The following is a 15,509-nucleotide window of genomic DNA, read 5'->3' on the forward strand; positions in this document are numbered from 1 at the left end:
ACTTCGCCATCCTTCGCCACTCTCCAAATTTTTTGAAGAATGTTCGAAATAGTGTCAAGTTTTTAAGAAATTTGGTTCCAGCTGCATATATTTGCATTTCAGTTTGTGACATTAAAAGTACTGACGATGCCTCTGGTCGTTTCAGTAAATATGTCGTATTACTGTATTCTCAGTTTCTTCTTTGTTTTGTGTTTTAATTGTTTGTTGTGGTTTTTTCTTTAAAAATTTAGACATTTTTGTTTTGGGATCTACTTATGAGTGTATTTTTACATTTGTATATTTCTGATATATGTATAATGCTACATAAAATATGAAAAACAAGTAAAAATGTAAAGTTTGGTAGCACTGAACTTTATTATATGCCCTACCATGAAATATTCTGACCTCAAATGGAATAAGTTGTTTCCTTTCCTGTGCACGATACCAGTCGGAGACCTTTTTTGACCACTAGGAACTCCAAATAGCAAATTACAACCAAGTTGAACCGAAAATGTATATAAAAACCTCAGAATAACTGAAATAGGGAAGTACCGTAATATGAGGGCTATACCGAAACCTGGAGCTAAGACCACAATTTTCGGCGGAGAAGGTTTTTGATCATTGAGAACTCCATATGGCAAATTACAACCAATTCGGGCCGAAAATGTTGATAAAATCTTGAAAATACCTGAAATCGGGAGGTACCGTAATATGAGGGCTATACCGAAACCTGGAGTTAAGACCACAATTTTCGGTGCAGAAGGTTTTTGATCATTGAGAACTCCAAATGGCAAATTACAACCAATTCGGGCCGAAAATGTAGATAAGAGCTTCAAAATAACTGAAATCGGGTGTTACCGCTACATGGGGCCTATAGGAAAAACTGGACCCAATTTGATGATTTTTTGGCTAAAGTATTTTTTACATATTTTTAGCATATACTGAAAAAATCAGATTGATCCGACAATTATAAATATTTTTGTCGCACCTTCTCATACAAGTGGGACCACTGTGCAGCGTTGGTAATATTTCGCAAAGCGGTTTTCTACCTATGAAGAACAAAAAAAATTCAAAATACCAATAAATAGGTGGGTAACTGTGCCTGGAACCTTTAAAACATGTCATATCGGCCGGTATCGCTCAATGGGGACTATACCTAAACCCGAACAGATATAGTTAAAATTTTGTACAGATGTTCTCCATCCACTGAAACCACAATATCCCAATTTGAAGCAAAATCGGTTGAAAAGTGAACCTAATACGTAGAAACGATCGCCACCGATACGTGGGGACTATAGGAAACCGCGGGTCTTTGTGGCCCATATTTATCCACATACGACCCACAAATATAAGAAACATTTTTGGAAAATTTTAGTAAACTACGTCCTTTACATTAAAAGTCAAGTCGCACTGTGGAGCGACGACAAAATCTGGGCAAAATTTCAGTTTTCGCCCACTAAATATTTTTTCGTGAGTGGATGAGAAGCTTCAAACAGAACAGATAGCACAAGCCTACTTAGCTTCGATAGAGATTAGAGATTAGACCGACCCCAAAAAAAAACAACCATTTTTTTGATTGGAACTCCTACCCTCTAAATTTGTTCCATTTGACTCAAAAACCTTATATATGAAATTTTATGACGATCGTGCCCGTGCCAACCGGGCGACAGGGACGTACGCAAGGGGGGGGCACAGGGGGCCCGGGCCCCCCCCGAAATGGTTTGGTCGAACAAAATTTGTTAAGCTACTGTAAAAAATTATTACATATTTTCTTACACTCAATTAAAGTGCATGAAAAAATGTCTATGGGACAAAATGTATGAAGGGTTTTCCGTGGACAATATCTTAAAAGCCAAATAGAAATTTGTCTCATAGGCTTGACCAAAATTTTGTTATGCTATTTTTGACAAATTGTTTGCCAGAAGTAAGGGACGTAAAATTAATTTGTTTGTGTCAAAAGCAGCTAAAATCTGCTATATTTAGCAAATCCACTTGAATTTTTTCCCGATCCTCAAATAACTCTGTCCAACATTTTTAAGGTAGCCGTGTGCAAACAACTTCTACCGAGGATTTTATGAAAGTACAGACCCAAACGACAAAAACACTATTTGGGTATTGTTTTGTCAGATCTAGCTAAGATTTTATGTTTTCATCTTAAAATGGCTAAATATTGAATTTCTCAAACAAATCGGGGCTATATCTCCGAAACCAATTCGAAATTTGTTTCGACCTTTTTAGCAAACTTATAGATAAGGGAACAAAGAAAATATTTTTACAAAAAATCGACTCGAAAAACTGCATTAGCGTTATAAGATGTATGCAATATCTAAATGTACCACAGTTTTGATATAGTTTGCACCATATCTCCCAAACTTTCAAATTTGTCGTAATGATATCTTTGAAAAAAATATTCACTTCAATGTGATACACAATTCATCTAAACATGCCTTTGTTGTCTAATGTCTTTATCACGGTGTATCTTGAATATTTTTCCACGATCATGTAATAAATATATTAATAATTTACCACGAATTGCCAAATATGAGAATAATCTATGCGTGTCAACGGTGTTTGATATACATGACGTAAAAAGAGTGACATAAAATACTGCTGAAACAACATGAAGGAAGCATTTTACATCTTCAGAATGTTCCAAGGAATTGTTAAGCGCACTTTTTGGAAGATTTTCTGTAAAGGTTCAACTCCCAATGGTTTAGCAGCTATTGACTAGAATTTCAGAAATTATGTAAAATTTTCTATATTTAATCGATTTTTATTACAGTGTTTTTTACAGTGTTTTATTTAACTTTCTTTGGTGTGTGTTTAGTTCAAATCTGGTAACTCATTTTTAACACGTTTGCAGTTGACCAATCGAATTAAAACTTTGCACACTTTTCAGATTTGGATGACAATACACGAATATGAATAATCTCAAGTATATACAAATAAAATTTAAAATCTCAAAAATGTATTTACAAAAAAATTAAAAATAATTATAAAATTAATAAGTTTCCGCGTTCTATTTTTAAATGCACTAAAAACTAGAAAATAAGTTTATAATTAAAAAAATTATATAACAGTGTTTTATTTATAAATGCACTTAAAAGTAGAAAATAATTTTTCATGATGTAATCTCTCAAATAAAACGCTTGCATTTGAATTAAATATTGTGACAATATTGAACGGCAAGTGTTTTATATGAGAGATTCCATCATGAAAAATTATTTTCTACTTTTAAGTGCATTTATAAATAAAACACTGTTACTTAATTTTTTTTTTAATTATAAACGTATTTGTATGACATATAAGTTCTGCTGTCTGAGGGCGGGCTACGATATTGCTAAAGACTGGAAAACAAATAATGCAAAAAGGGTCGTTTTAAAGGTTCAACATAAATGCAGTTTAAAAACTATTCGAGGATACTTTGGACATTTTTCTTGTTGACTCTTGTAGTCTTGTTTACTGCGATATCCTACTTTTCGTGGGCAAGTCCAAGCTTCCTGACAAAGCTCAAAATACTATTGAAAGGATAAGATCAATTTCCAAAATTGACTATGTCGCTCTATTTCTACAGGTACTTTCTCCGCAAAATTTTAACACTTCTGCGCTTTGATCTAAATTACTTTTTTTTAGCAAAACGTATGCATGTATTCCGAACGTCCACAATCGTTAAGATAAATATCCCAAAAGTTTCGATATTTTTATTAGCAATTTTTTTCGTCCATATAGGCCATAACATTGTAAAAGCTCCTGAATAAATATTTGTTGAGGAAAAATATTTGAAATTGTGTATTCACACAGGATGAGATTACAAGTTATGATAAATATAAAACACTTTTGGACAAGAGTGATCCTTCTTCATTAATTGCTTAACATTAGCGAATAATTATGTGGGGTTCTTTAAGGATCGATTGTTATTTGTCAAAACTATATAACATTTGAAACAATACATTTAATTTAAGAAATATTTTAATTCTAGGTCCAATAAGTTGCAAGAACTGAGTCCAGCAAAGTGTTTAATGTCATCGAGTCCAAAAAGTCCTCTCGTAAAATTAAAAAATAGTGCTTCTTCTGTAACAGCGGGAACAACAATCATGGAATTGTTGTCACTTAAAGTGTTTTGCCACGATTTAGCTAAGAGTTTGCCCAATGATTTGACATAGACCAAACATGACTTTTGTAGTCTCAAACAGTACTGCGAGAAGGATTCGGAGTCTATGAGTCGTAGTCGGTATCGTCCGATTTTAAATTTCTGAAGTTTTTAATTGTCTTATACAGACTCTGTCACTTCTAGTAAAGAAGCAAATTTGGCGTTTTTATGACAAAAATAATATTTTATTCTTAGGTTATCGACACAATACCTAGATATAGAAGTCCAAGCTGCATTTGCGGATTCGAGTTATTCTTCTTTTTCGAGATATACCTTCCAACACAGTTAACCCGTGTATAAATTAATTTCTACTACTCGCAAATAGAGTTATATAGGGTTCGGATTAAAAGAATTCCCAAAACCTAATCTAAGATCTTCGAAATACTGAAAATCTAGCGATATCAAAAACAATTGAAATTCTCTGCGGTTGTGGTTTCTTTCAATTCTATATATCCTAGAACTTATATTTTATACTCTGTAAAAAAATAAAACACTGTAATAAAATTGTACCCTAAATACTACTGAATTTATGCACTATGTGTCAATATATCGTATAAAATCAACTTACAAACCCTTTAAAATAGCTTTACGTAACGTTACATAACATTTCAAATTTTCATGATTTTTGGTCAAGTTGGGCCCCCCCCGAAATGAAATCCTGCGTACGTCCCTGCCGGGCGATATTTGTTTCTATAGAAATTTGTTGACTACAACACTATATCCTTATCTACACCCCAAGTGCTGCCAGGACTTGAGGACTTTCTTCCTACATTTCAGATTGGCGCAGATGGCAGTTGAATGCGCGGACGACGAACATTCTGTCGAATGTAACCTTTAGAATTTTGGGATTCTGCTACCAACGACCATGACATTCAACTCAGTACTCACTTCTCCAGTCCATGTGGTGAACAGAGGGGTCGTAGATATAGTGACGGATATTTGCAAATACCTCGCATGGAAAATGGTAGTATGATCAGTCAAATAGGTGGTCTCACTCCGGGTATCCGACCAGCAGGTATGTTGTGAGTGATCAGTGAGCTCTCTGAAACTAGGCCAATTAGCTTTCCCACAGTTGATGATTGAATGAAAGTGAGACGTTCAGAGGTGAGTAAATCGGGGCTGTCAGCTGATTTAGGCAATTATAGGGAGATAGTCGACCCAAGAGGAACGACGATGACGTCATCTATCTGACCTGGTGACACCATGGTAGAGGTGTCCTCATTGACCGTGCAGAACATAGATCTATCAATCTGCTCAGCCCGCACTATATTTATCTGGTCATTTCCGAGGACCGAATGCCACAACTCATTAAAGTCTCCCAAGACCAGGCGGTTATGACCTTCGAAAAGCGGGCTAATATTGGGCCTATAATCGGGAGTACCACTATTTATCGGCGGGATGCATACCTTCAGCAACTATACCTCGGCTGTTCCACACCTGAGTGCTACCCCCATACATTCAATGTATGGGTCATTAGAGCCAGGCTCAAGCGAGATAGTTCAGTATTGAAGAGACTGGTGCAATAGGAAAGCTAATCCCTCACCACCACTTCTGGTGCGATCCTTCCTCAGTACCTTGTAACAATCAGAACGCTGTAATCTGCAGTTGTTGTTGTCGTAGCCCATACACGTTTGGTATGTAACATACAGTGGGAGAGAAAAGAGCAAGAAAAGGAAATAGAAGAGAGAAAACAATAAGTTAAAGGACATTTAAGCTTCCTCATTCAGTCCAAAGAAGCGTACTGCCTCGCGAAGAAGCATACATCTGAAATGTCAGGGTTTAAGAGTGATAGATAGCTGTTTAGGTACCTGGAGATCATCGGACCAATAAACGTGGATTTTTTAAAGAATATTTTTTCTTCCATCATCGCACCAATTATAGGGAGATCATCTGACCTAAGAGAACCGACGGATTATCAGGTGATGTCATTTGTCAGACCTGGTGACACCATGGTTATATCTGTCGAAGAAGCGTACTGCCTCGCGAAGTAGTGTCTCGTGATATGTGCTGTCTGTCCACATTTAGGGCATACATCTGAAATGTCCGGATTTAAGAGTGATAGAGAGAACGGAGTTGTGATAGTACCGATCTGGTGTCTCCGGGTAATGTCTTTCTATCAAAGCTAATTGGTGGGGGCAACTACAATGCTGCTCGCATATGTTGATCTCTGACCTCTTTCATTGCCTGTCATATTGCCTTAGGTGCAGTGTCAGGGGGTATGTGGGGGATATTGAAATCTAGCTTTAGGGGCGTGATTCTTTCGCTTGATGTTTTTTTTGCAATTCAGGTGGTTTGGGTGGTTTGTTTGCTGACACTTTATCCCATGCTGCCTCGTGAGTAAAGTGAAGTGTTCCTTAACAGGTGGTGGAGATGTTCCTGTGGTACCTTTGAGTTGCAACCAGTGACTACTCTCATGGCATTATTTTCAATAGTTTGAAGATTCCTCCATTGTGCGTCGCTAATATCAGGGGTCCGCATGTTCCATTAGCGGAGCCCAATGGCTTTATAAGTAGTGAGGAACAAAAGCTGCAGTTGTTATTGAGTTTGGTTTCCTGCACCTCAGCGACCATCATATTCCTCCGTCTCATAAAATACACTATTTTTTCGATCTTACCTCGGAGTCCATTCCTATTAAATTGCAAAAAGGATGCATTTTCAGGGCTGGTGCGGTTGCGGCTGATGACAACGACTCACTCAACATAGTGCCTGTGGTAGTCCCTCACATGGACATGTCCAGAGAAACCCCTGAGATGAACCCACTGCCGGCATATATTGCATCTCATCGAAGTTTGAGTGTGGTGGATGCAGATGTCACACGGACCAAAAGATTCCGGAGCAGGCATTTTAGGATACGCTCCTCCCAACACAGACAAATGATACAAATACAAACATATATATGTACACATGGGTGTTGTGTGATTCCGGGTCGATTCCGTATCGAAGAACGAGGGATTGCTTTTACTCCACAGAGATTACTCCACATTTTGGTCGTCAAGTTCAAACGTCCAAAAAGGGCCACAAAATTCTAAAAAGACCCTAATAAATACATTCGATCTATCCGTAGATGAAAGATTCAATTCACATAGGCTGAGAGTATATCTCTGTCGGCAAAGCCGACTGATACATATTTACTTGTTTTTTCCTTCTTCCATCTTTGCTTTTTTGTCCGCTGGAAACATGAGGTTTCCAAAGGTTGGGAATGTTCCCTCGTTAAGGACAGAGTAGTATGGCCATACACCTCCCTCTTTTCACAGGTGGGGATGCGGCCGGTAGGAGAAATGACAAACACCCTAGGGCAAATGAGACTAATATTAATACGAAATTGTTTAAAGTGGCGCGTCGTGTTAAATGGTGGCTATAAAAACACTTTTGGTAGAAAGGTGGACCTATAAAAACCATTTTTGGTAGAAAGGTTTTTAGCCTCTGGAAACACAGAATCCCTAAGTACAACCAATTCGGAAGGCAAATAGGACTACACCTTAAAAATTCAGAATTCTTTGTAGCGATTTTGCCAACAACCTGGCAAAACATATGGAGACATTTCCAGTGTTTGCTGGATTGGCCCTTATAGGCATCTTATGTACTCACTTAATACCACATTTCGCATCTTAGCCCATGAATCTAATCGCCTATGTTTGAATATTGTAGGGTATTGAACTATGAAAACGTTTGCCATAACGTGTCTTTCGTCATCATTTTCCAACCGTAGAACACACATTCAATGAGAAGAAAAGCTTTTTCGTGCCTTATACAAAACAGAGCAAAGCTTACCATTGAATTCCATAAGAAATATTCTGAGCCGGTATGTCTCGTGTTGAAGGATTGATGGCTACAATGGGGGACTTGAGGGAGGTTGGTTTGCATGAAATTAAACATGTAATTGAGATATAACTATGGTTACCCCATGGAGGGGTGGTTGAGTGAGGGGGTAAAAGAAACTCTTGTCTCGTTGCAACGAGACTAATGCTCACAGCAATATATTGAGATTGTGAGCGCTAATATCATTTACAGTTGATACGCGTAAGTAAACGGATGCACCTTCTAGGTAGTCTCTGTCGGTTATTGTGTAAATCTAATGGAATATTCCTATAAAAAAAGAATTGAAATAAATAAGAATCAAATAAAATATTGTGATGAAATTCATTCATTAAAAAAATCAAATATTTTGTGAACATATTTTTTATATTTGTGGATAAAATAATAATAATAAAAAATGGAAAATAACAAATAAATTTAATAAAATATGGAAATTATATAAAAAAACGTTTTCAAAAACGTGACTTGTTGAATAACTCAAAACAATAATTGTATAGAAAGAACCATAAAATTACAGTACAAATTTTATATTCACTGAGTGATAAGAGTATTATGAAGACAAAAGGGAAAGATAATGAAATAAAAATTTAAAAGAAATTTCCCAAGCAAACCAAGAAAATCAAATTACAATAAAAGTACAATTGAAATATTGATTTTCATTTTACGTTTGTTGTTATTGTGTGTTTTCTTTTATAACAAAAAAAAAAAAAAATGAACAGCAATTAACATATTAAAATGCAAAAAAAACAAAAATAACAACTTGTATTTGTTCTGCAACTGAAACCCCAATCTCATTCATATTGAATATCCCGTTCAATTGTTGAGCTTTATTTTAATTTTCTTTATTCATTTGCGCAGCCTACAATTGTTTGATTTTTTAAAAAGAAGAAAGCTTTTATCGATATTTACCTTCAATACTTCCGGTTGGAATAAATTTGAATTATTTCTACAATAAATCAAAACAGTTAAAATAAAACACTTACAACATAAATTTGTTCAAAGTTTCGAAGACAAATAAACCAACAAAACACTTCAAATACCTACCTGGAGATTTTGCAACATAATCTCTTATAGTTGGTAAGTAATGAAATTTCATAAATTCAAATATATTTTATTTCTTCTTTAAAACCCTACATTACTACAGTGGGCCACGAAACAACAAATATTTAACGTTTGTTAGATTTTTTGTTTAATTTCTAAAGAGATAATACAAGGGCTATTCGAAAAGTTTTTTTTGCCTAGGAAACACTACGTGACATTTCCCTTGGATAGTTTTATATATTTCAGCATAAACGTATTCAGTAAAGTTTGACGTACGACTATGTGCTGCGTTGTTTACAGTGACTACAAAAAATTAATTTGCCAAAAAAATGCAATTTACTTGGGGGTATTTTCGTCCGATAAGATTTCACAACTTTCGACGTGGATTACCAGCACAAGAGTGCATCAGTGAAATAAAATTGTTGTACTCGTATGGAGACGAAGCAGCATCCTATAGCACTGTGAAAAACTGGTTTAATTAATTCAATCGTAGCCGACGCACGGTGGTCGAAAGCACTGATCTAGCGGCGCGAAATTAATAACTTTCAAACGAATACGTCACTGAAATTTTGCACAAACTCAGCTTGTACCTGTGTGTAACTGAGTGAATATTTACAAAAACAAAAATGAAAAAACAAAATCTTTGTCTGCAAAGTGTCTGTATCGATACAATGGAAAATATTTCGTAATTTTATAGTTCGATTTTTTGACTTTCGCGCGGATAGATCAGTGGTTTCGACCAGTGGGCGACGTTCGCTCAAAAACGAAGGTCGTCCAAAAATGGCCGTTGTGCCAGAAAACATGGATGCCATTCGTGACATACCGTGAGATACAGGCATCCATGGACATTTCGTATGTATACGATATTGCATGAAAACCTGTCCGTAACAAGTAAAAAAAGTATCAGTCGGCTTTGTCGTCGGAGATATACCCTCAGCCTATGTGAATTGAAAATTTAATTTACGGACAGATCGAATGTATTTAGGGCTTTTTCAGAATTTTGTGACCCTTTTTGGACATTTTTTGGACTTGTGACAAAACTGTGGATTAGGATTAAATATTAAAAGTGTCCATTATGTAAGTGGATCTTATTTTGAGAGTGATATCTTTTCGATATATATTGAGCTCACTAGTCATTTCAGTGGGTCATCCTATAACACGGTGCGTCTTAACTAAATTTAAATGAAAGGTGCTTATACCTGGAAAGTTTTTGCGGTTTCTGAAACTACAATGTTCATAGATGAGAAAAATGAAAAAAAAAAATGTCCGGAGGGATTTTCAAATAAATCGGGATTTTGCTTGGAAACCGCAAGCCATATCGAAATGGGATTAAAGAAAGTGTTGTAGTCCAGGAAGCATGGACTTGTCCACGGGAAACATTTATCGATGTAAATAGGAACACAACGAACAGCATCGGTATACATTTCCAAAGGATCTTCGAACAGACCTTAAACTGCACTTAGGCACAAATGTTGAACTTTTGCGGGGGAGGTACCCTAAGGAGAACATCAATATCGGCCATTTTAGAAATTAAACTAAATTTAGAGAAAATATTAGGAGATACAGAGTATGGACCAAATTCCCCGTTCAAGAGATATCGTGCACACCATTTTAGTATAATTTTTTAAATATTGGGGGGAAGTAACGAAAGATGTTGCCCATCTTCGAACGGAAAATAAGTTTGGACAAAATATGACGAAGACAAATCTTGGACCAAATCGATTGATAATTTCCAGATTTTTCGTGCTCTCCAGCGACTCTATATGGTGCCATAGGGGTTTTTACACCTTTTGGTCTGTTTTCTCAAGAAATATGGACTTGCCGCTGAAAAAAAAAAACGTTTACCGTCGTAATGGCGGCAGCGAATGCAAGTTGCTTCAACAGAAATCAAAGTGATTCGAGAGCAGGTCTTAAAGTGAACTTATCTGAAATTTTGTGTGGGAGGTAATCGAAGGAGTGGACAAATATATCCCATATTCAAACCTGATCTATGTATATCTGTGTAGATATATTAGGATGTGTAAAGTTTGGACCAAAACGGTCACTCTCTTCAAGAGTTATCGTGCTCACATTTTCCCAACATTTTTGAATATTTGGGGGGGAGGTACCTGTAGGAGTGGATTATGTTCGAAATTAAACTAAGCTTGGACAAAATATAACGAAGGTCAAATTTTGAACCGAATCGGCCGATCCGTTCGAGAGTTATCATTTTTGTTTTTTTTACACCTTTCAGGCTTTTTTCTCAGGAAATATGGATGGACCTGCCCATGATGAAACTTACACCGTTGTATAAGGGACAGTGGATACAAGTTGCTACAGCAAAAATCGAAGCGATTCGAGAGCAGGTCCTAAACCGAACTTTTCCGAAATTTTGTGTGGGAGGTACGCGAAAGAGTGGACCGATTGAGTCCATATTAGAACCTAATCTAAGTCTGGTAGAAGTTTTACGATATGCAAAGTATGGACCAAATTGGTTACTTCCTCCATGAGTTATCGCGCTCCCAAATTTTCTGAACATTTTCGAACTATTGTGGAGTGGACCGATATAACCCATCTTCGAACTTAATCTAAGTTTGGACAAAATATTGTGAAAGTCAAATTTTGGACCAAATCGGTTCATCCGTTCGAGAGTTATCATGCGCACCAGCCAGCCAGACAGACGGACGGACGGGCATGGATAAACCAACTCCAAATTGTCTGAAAGGGATTTCGTCCAAACATACTTGGGGTCTAAAACCATTATTTCGATAAGGCACATTTTGCTCGTATGAAAGTGTATATACCGTCGTTAGCATAAATGCTGAGGGCATAAAAAGGGTTTGTTCTTGTTGGATCCAGCACAATTTGGCAATCCCTCAAAATAAGGATCTTGTCGATTGCAATCGACCATTTGGGTCTTCGAAGGCAAGCCAAATTCAACGAAAGTTGCTGAAGTAACTAGGCGTTTACACACCGACAGTATTGGCAAGACAATGGCAAAGTTACAAACCATTTTCACCAATACATTCATACTTTTCTCAATACATATTTAAAAATTTATAAATATATTTGTGAAAACGCATGGTAAGAAAAACTTCGAAGCAAATGGTCGCCTCTTTCTTCGGCAAAACTACAGGAGGAGACGAATCATTGTGCACCATGAAAATGCGAGCTATCACACATCGATTTAAACCAGCCGCTACAGCGGCTTTTTGACCGGACAAAACGTGGAACTGATGGGTCATTCGCCGTACAGCCGTGACGGCACCCAGTCACTTAATTTTGTTCCCACACATCAAAAATTTTCGACTCCAGAAGATGCTGTTCAAAAACCATGTTGTGGAGGTGTCTCAATCGGATTGGAAAAAGTGCTTCGACAATGGGTTTGGACGCATGTAAAGGTGTATAAGTCATGCTGGAGAATACTTTAAATTACAATAAAACTATTTTTATACCCTACACCACTATGTGGGGAGGGTATTATAAGTTGGTTTTGGCCAAAAAGTTTGTAACGCATCGAAATAATGGTCGTAGACCCATACTTATATATACTAAAACAAGTAAAAAAGTATCAGTCGGCTTTCCCGACAGAGATATACTCTCAGCCTTTGTATATTAAAACATACGTATTTTGGGGGGTTTAAAAATTTTGGGCGTTTGAACCGACAAAAATTTTGGTTTGGATTAAATATCGAAAGTTTTGCGGAGGAGATACTAAAAGGAATGGATCGACATTGACCGTTATGGAAGTGGATCTCCAGCCACAACATATTGTGCCATAGGGAGTTTTTACACTCTTCGGGCTGTTTTTTCAAGAAGTATGTACTTGCCCCTAAAAAACTTTTACCATCGTAATTGAGGCAGCGAATGCAAGTTGCTTCAACAAAAATCAAAGTGATTCGATATCAGGTCTTAAAGTGAACTTATCCGAAATTGTGTGTGGGAGGCATCGGATGGAGCGGACAAATATAGTCCGTATTTGAACCCGATCTATATGTGGTAGATATATTAGGATGTGTAAAGTATAGACCTATCATAGGCGGTATCATAGGGGTTTTTTGCAACTTTCAGGTTATTCTCTCAGGAAGTATGGACTTGCCCCTGATAAAACTTGTAGCGTCGTATGAAGGGCAGTGAATGCAAGTTGTTACAACAAAAATCAAAGTGATTCGAGAGATGGCCCTAAACTGAACTTTTCCGAAATTTTGTGTTGGAGGTATCCGAAGTAGTGGACCGATTGAGTCCATATTAAAACCTTATCTAAGCCTGGTACACATTTAACGATGGGAAAAGTATGGACTAATTCGGTTACTCCCTTCAAAAGTTATCCTGCGCACAAATTTTCCGAACATTTTCGACACTTCGAAGCAAATGGTCGCCTGTTTCTTCGGCAAAACCACAGGAGGAGACGAATCATTGTACACCATGAAAATGCGGGCTCTAGCACATCGATTTAAACCAGCCGATGCAGCGGCTTTTTGACCGGAACGGGTCCAGCTCTTGGTTCATTCTACGCCGATATTCACCATCACCTCATCTGCTGTCTCAAGTACCCTCATATTCCTGCAACATGTTTTGTTGAGTTTTTATCTAAGATTCGCTAAAATCTTACATTTAACCACAGACAAAAAGATTTTAATTATTTTTCGCAATTTTAGTGGTATCTGCGTATCGGCTGCAGTCAGGCCTCGTGGATGCGTCCAACTACAAAAATCAAAAAATTCTTGTCATCATTTTAAGAATTAATGCCCGTAATGTCTAGCCCTAGGTAACCGGGTAGGTAGCTACCTATTAGTTATCTTTACCTACGCGTTTGGTAATTTCTACGTACCATTTACCGAGGCGTGTAAATTTTGAAAACATGTGGTAACATTGGTGATTTTCATTCATGATTTCGTAAAAACATTGCCACATATAAGTGTTTTACAATTTTTAACACATTGGCAACGATCAACCAGGCAAAATCCTTGGTGTAAGTAACACGGCCGTTTTCGACCCGGTAACGTTACCTATGGATTGAAATTATTAAATTTTGCTTACATGGGGGATATCTATGAACTCATAGATAACTACGCGTAGAAATTACGGGCATCGTTTTTAATCATTCCAAATTTTTCGAAACCCCACATTTTTTTTGCCATTTTTTGCTGCTCTTAACGAGAAAAAGCCTTAGAGATATGACCAATATTGAAGAGAACAATTTGTGATCTAAGACCACAGTTTTGGAAAGTTAGGCGGAGAAAGCTTCTAGTAAATGATATGACTTTGTTTGGGGTTTCGACAGTTTTGCCGACCATTTTCTATATAGATCTACCTTTTTGATATAGTCTGTGAAACACTGAACCGACCGCCACATTATCCAATCGAAATGACTGAAATGGTGGTTTTTAGAGTTGGGTAATATAATTCTTAGTTCACTATACTAGTTCCAAAACGTATGAGTAACGTCATAAAAGCTAACGGGTGATATTACGTATACACAGTTGTTCATACAAATGATGTGGGCCACTGTAGTCCATTTGGCACATCTCTAATGGTTATACCTATCCTAAAATTTGGCTTTGCAATTCGTACATATTTTCCCATTTTTTGCATCTAAACGAGTATACGATGCATTGTTTTGGTTTTAAGATTTAACAACAACAAAAACAATGTATTTCTATACACATGATATTATGAAACATTTACAGTGGTAAAGTATCCCACGGTGTCCAAGGGTGGGTTCTTTAAAACGACTTGAAACGTTGCCTAACAACGTGTTTAAATGGTGGAAATCTGTCAAAAACAGAAATTGATTATATAAGTACATATGTACTACATATACATATAAGTCCATTTGTATGCAGACATGAATGAAGAGGCATAAGTACCTACAAATAAGAAATATGTATGAGTCATTACTTCAAGTTACCTTACGATTTTCAATGCCAAATTAAAAAATTAAAGAAATAAATTTAATAATCACTCTCGACTTTAAGATAACACTGTGCAACATGGGTTTTGGTGGGTGGATAATTCATTTTGCGGATGGAAGTCCTTAGTGTGTAACCTTACATTTTATAGACCTATGCCCAAAGAAAACCTCAAAGGATACTCCATGGGCAACCTGATACTAATAAATGATTTTTCGATATATCCACCTAAAATTGATGCTAACGGAATTTCGGGGTTTTTTGAATTTTTTAATAACTCATAATAGGATAACAAAACTCATAATAGGATTATAGAACTCGTTATTTTAATATACTCGTGATTTTTTAATGTATATCTCATGCATCCTAGTAACTGGACTCTAAGCGCGTACCATTTTAGTGACATTTTTTAAACTTTTGTGGGGTAGGTACTCGAAGGAGTGGACCGATATGGCTCACATTATTACATAAACTAAGTTTGGACAAAATAAAAATAAAGAGGCGAACTTTGGACCGAATCGGCTGATCCGTTCAAAAGTGACCATGCGCTCCAGCCACTACACATTGTGCAGTACATGTTTTAGATCGGGCCATTTCCTTAGGAACTGTGGACTTGCCCCTGAAAAACTTGT

The 15,509-nt window shown here is 36.7% G+C and overlaps 1 protein-coding gene across 14 annotated transcripts in view; it reads left to right on the forward strand.

The window, feature by feature from the left end:
- The first annotated feature begins 7,925 nt into the window (after window positions 1-7,925).
- Window positions 7,926-15,509, forward strand: part of tim (timeless) — a 117,121-nt gene continuing 109,537 nt past the window's right edge. For 2 of the 14 annotated variants that reach the window (XM_073970156.1, XM_073970166.1), the window contains exons 1-2: window positions 7,926-8,149; window positions 8,804-9,022. The gene's annotated coding sequence lies outside the window, so the exon portion shown is untranslated. Of the gene's footprint in view, window positions 8,624-8,669; window positions 8,708-8,803; window positions 9,023-15,509 lie in introns of those variants that run through there. The other 12 variants (XM_073970160.1, XM_073970168.1, XM_073970163.1 and 9 more) reach the window with 9 other exon arrangements.

The sequence above is a fragment of the Musca autumnalis genome, unplaced genomic scaffold, assembly GCF_047663935.1.
Source record: "Musca autumnalis isolate F117 unplaced genomic scaffold, ASM4766393v1 scaffold_2, whole genome shotgun sequence".
Taxonomy (NCBI): domain Eukaryota; kingdom Metazoa; phylum Arthropoda; class Insecta; order Diptera; family Muscidae; genus Musca; species Musca autumnalis.